Genomic DNA, 4,954 nt, shown 5'->3' with positions numbered 1-4,954 from the left:
GGAATAACCAAGTACTAAACTAACCACTTGTAGAATATTTTAGAGAGTCAAATTTAGGAGTTTTGTAGGGCTGGAGAGATGGCTCAGAGTTTAAGGGCATTGGCTGCTCTTCCAGAGGTCCTAAATTCAATTCCCAGCAACCACATGGTAGCTCACAACCATCTGTAATGGGATCTGTTGCCCTCTTCTGGTATGTCTGAAGACAGCTACAGTATACTCATATACAATAAATAAATAATCTTAAAAAAATAAAAAGGTTTTGTAGTCAGAGCCTCAGGAGAACCTGGGCTCCCTGAGGTCGGAAAGGGATTACTAAGAATTAGAGGGAAATAGTTTCTCACTTTGTGAGTCCATTCAAAGCCTCAAACTTGGAGTGAGTTCACTGGATTTTGTGCAGTGCTCAGAAACTGTTAGTCACATTTCCTGACTTTCCATCCCTAAGACCACCTATCTGGAGAAGATAGAAGGCAGGAGCTGACCTGACTGTTAAAGTCAAGCACAGGCCTACACTGAGTCTTTCTGGAAAAACTACAGCACTTATAAAAAAAAATTGAACAATATATTTAGATAGGTCAAATTCACAGTTGGGACTGCATAATGCAGACTCAGTCATCAAATTAAAAACACAAAATAGCCGGGCGGTGGTGGCACACGCCTTTAATCCCAGCACTTGGGAGGCAGAGGCAGGTGGATTTCTGAGTTCAAGGCCAGCCTGGTCTACAGAGTGAGTTCCAGGACAGCCAGGGCTACACATAGAAACCCTGTCTTGAAAAACCAAAAAACAACAACAACAACAAAAAAAACCCCACAAAATAAAATACTCAAATTTCTTTCAGTTGGAAGATGTTCTCAGACAATATACTGTAAAATGGTAGCTTAATCAAAGATTAGCTTAATGCAAATATTTAGCCTCCTCCCAGAAAGACCATATGGTTATTGTCATATCAGTTAAAAATTCTGTTAAAAGCAGTAAGGGTGACCATCTGCTGAGGCTGGCAAAGAAAGTAACATATTTCAAAATGCAAACACATCCAAATTCCCCCCTGCTGATCTGTAAGCAGGCATCTTGGCTGTGGATGATTCGGATTACGATCTAGGCTGGAGATCTTAGACAATGCTCATTCTACTTACTTGCTATTACAGAGAACAATTTTTAAGCTTAATACTCTTTCTGCCAACTCCACAGTCTTAGTTATTTTTCTACTGTTGTGACAAGACACTAGGACCAAGGGACTTATGAAAGAAAGCATTTAATTTGGGGTTTACTGTCATGACTGACCATCATGGCATGGAGCACGGTAGCAGGACAAGCACAAGGGGAAGGAGCAGGGAGGGAGGGAGAGAGAACAAGTGGTGGCTGGAATCTGTTCCCCATAAGCTCATATATTTTGTTGGCATTAACAGGAAATGGCGTGGACTTTTGAATCCCCGAAGCCTAGCTCCAGCAATTCACCTCCACCAGCAAGGCTATACCTCCTAATCATTCCCAAACGATGATGATTTTAACAACTATGGATCAAAATATATGATCCACAGATCATATGTTGCGTGCCTTTGCAAGTTTATGTGCATCATTTGTATCCACGCATTTGCTCAGAGGCTAGAAAGCTGTGTTGGATCCTCTGAAACTGGAGTTATAGATATTTGCTAAGCCATCATGTAGGTGCTGGGACCTATACCCAGGTTGTCTGTAAAAGCATGACTAAGTCTTAAGCACTGAGTCACCCCTCCAGCCTCCTCTGTGCCCTTGTTATAGGAGTTTTTAGTCATTAGGCCTGTGTTTTGATGTGGCACATACCTTTAACCCCAGTACTTGGGAGGCAGAGGCAGGCAGATTTCTGCAAGTTTGAGGTTAAAAGAAGTTGCGCGCGCACGCGCACACACACACACAGTCTCAAAAAAACCAAAAAAACCTTTTAGTCCAGTGAGGACAGGAATATGAAGATATATTGCCCATACAGGGCAAAATATTATTATAAGCACCTGAATCTGATGCTACTGGAGCCTTCTTAATGCCAGAAATAGAGACTAGCCAAGGCTTTCCCCTCAGATGGTCGCTGATGTGATTTTAAAGAAAAATATTTTATTTAGAGAAATTAAAAAAAAAAAAAAAGAGTAAAGACAGGGTCTTAAACATCCCAAGCTACCTAGCCAAGTATCTTGAACTTCTGATATTCCTGCCTCTACTTTTTAAGTGTTGAGAGTAAAGGTGTGCACCACAATACAGTTTGGCTCCAACCCATGCCCAGTCCAAAGTTTTTTTTTTTTTTTTTTTTTTTTTTTAAAGAGAGCACAGTCTAAGATTAGAGGCAAGTGTGTGATTTACTCATGATAAACACTGAGTATTTCTGTTTGTTAGGACACATTTTGAAAGATAAAGGTGGGAACAGCCATGAGTTCGAACTGTGTGTGGATTTCTGCAGCACTCAGCCCTTTGAAAAGACTTGAACAGACTGCCCAGCACCCTCTGTATCCTCCAAAGGAGCTTGGATTTTGAGTTATGTCCTTTAAATCTATGAAAAATAGGAGATTATTAAAAACTATTTTTAATGGAAACATACTCAAATATAGAGGAAAAGCCAAATTTGAACCATGATGAACCTGCAAAATTCATTTGCAGAGTAAAAAAATGTTGTGATTTGAAGGAACATTCTTCCTGTTTTCCACCTATCTCCACCATGTCATCCTCTGTGGAGCATTTCAGAATCCACCATGACATCTTGTATTCACATGTATTTCAGTATGCACCTACAAAAAAGATAGATATTATTTTTTGAGGCAGGGTTTCTCTGTGTAGCCTCCACTGTCCTGGAACTCACTCTAGATCAGCTTGGCCACAAACTCAGAATGTGGTTATTAAAGGCAAGCACCACTATGGACAACAGATGGGTATTATCTTACAAATGCAATGCCCTTAGTACAGCCAATAATTACTCAGTATCTTTGAGTAACGAGCCTTTATTAAAATTTCCTCAATTATTCAGTTATCTTGTTTGTGAAACAGGGCCTCACCGTATAGCTTTGGCTGGACTGGAACTCACAGGTATGCATCTACCTACTGCTGCCTCTCTAGAGATGGACTAGAAGCAAACATTTTTTCTTTTTCTTTTTTTCTTTTCTTTTTGAGACAGGGTTTCTCCGTATAGTCCTGGCTGTCCTGGAACTCACTCTGTAGACCAGGCTGGCCTCAAACTCAGAAATCCACCTGCTTCTGCCTCTCAAGTGCTGAGATTAAAGGCATGCACCACCACTGACCCGGCATAAAAATTTTTTCTTGAGATATTTATTGACTTATTTGAGGGATGGCTTGGCAGTTAAGAGTCCTTGCTGTTCTTATAAAGGATCTAGGTTTGGTTCCTAGCACTCCCGTGGCAGCTGAAAATCACTTGAACTCTAGTTCTAGGGGGACCCGAAGATGCTCTCTTCATCTCTGTGCTCTCCTCACCTCTGTGCACTAATGTCCACATTCACATATTCAGCCAAGGCTCATACACATAAACTTAAGAGCAGTGGTGGTGCACACCTTTAATCCCAGCACTTGGGAGGCAGAGGCAGGTGGATTTCTGAGTTCAAGGCCAGCCTGGTCTACAGAGTGAGGTGGATTTCTGAGTTCAAGGCCAGCCTGGTCTACAGAGTGAGTTCCAGGACAGCCAGGGCTAAACAGAAAAACCCTGTCTCGAAAAACCAAAGAGGAAAACAAAACAAAACAAAACAAAACAACAAAACCAAAAACTGAACAAACAGAAAAATGAACCACAGGTAAAAATGTAAAGTCAACAATGAAAAAGAAAGGTTGAAAAGGCAGAAGACTGTGGAGAAATATCCTTTCATAAAGTCAATTCAATCCTAATTTTAAAACTAGAACGAAAAACTTCAAAAGAGCTCCCAGCTCAAATGACTGTAGTGGGTAGTGTGAGCAAGCACCTACGTACAGCAGCATAGGTGCAGCACTGGGCTCTACCTAGTGCTGCCCCTCCCAGTGCTACCATCATTTCATCTTTGGAAACAATGTTCTCATCTGAAAATAATATTCTTTCAGGATTATTATAACCAGGAAATGAGAACACATGCAAACTATTTACCATAGGATCTAATGCAAAGAAATACTCTACACATGGCAGTAAGACCATCTCATAATAGATTTTTATCTTCAAAACGGTTTTCCCTTCTTTCAAAGAAAAAGTACTTCTTTTTTTTTTGGGAGGGGAAGGGGGTTTATTCAGCTTACACTTCCACATTGTTGTTCATCACCAAAGGAAGTCCGGACAGGAACTCAAACAGGAGTTTAAACTTGGAGGCAGGAGCTGATGCAGAGGCCATGGAGGGGTGCTGCTTACTGGCTTGCTTCCCCTGGCTTGCTCAGCTTGCGTTCTTATAGAACCCAGGACTACCAGCCCAGGGATGGCACCCGAAAAAGTACTTCTAAGGGACAGTCTTTTTTGTAAAGTGAGTCTTTCTGTTTTCACTTCCTTCTCCTGTAAGATTATTTACCCCAGAGCAGGTATACATTTAAAAACTTTATATATTATTCAATGAACAAAATTGTAATAAATTATTTAAAAGTTCACTAATAGAAGTACATTAACATGTACTAGACACATTTAATAATAAAATGTGGTCTACTTCAGTAATAGGAACTAAGACAATTTGTAGGCTTATTGAGAAGAATGGATACCAGTTAACCATTTGTATCAGTGAACTTTTTTTTTCCAAGACAGGGTTTTTCTGTGTAGCCCTGGCTCTCCTGGAACTTGGTCTGTTGACCAGGGTGGCCTTGACAGATCCATCTGTCTTTGCCTCCTGAGTGCTGGGATTAAAGGTATGTGCCACCATTCCATGGTTGAATCAGTGAACTTCTAAATGAAGCCTTAAGAACTAGCCTTTTGAGGGGTTTGCAAGCCCCTTAGGACAAACAACAATATGAACTAAGTAGTACCCTCAGAGCTCCCAGGGT

The sequence above is a fragment of the Mastomys coucha genome, unplaced genomic scaffold, assembly GCF_008632895.1.
Source record: "Mastomys coucha isolate ucsf_1 unplaced genomic scaffold, UCSF_Mcou_1 pScaffold23, whole genome shotgun sequence".
Lineage (NCBI taxonomy): Eukaryota > Metazoa > Chordata > Mammalia > Rodentia > Muridae > Mastomys > Mastomys coucha.
The sequence above is the reverse complement of the archived record's forward strand: the minus strand, read 5'-3'. Positions refer to the sequence as shown.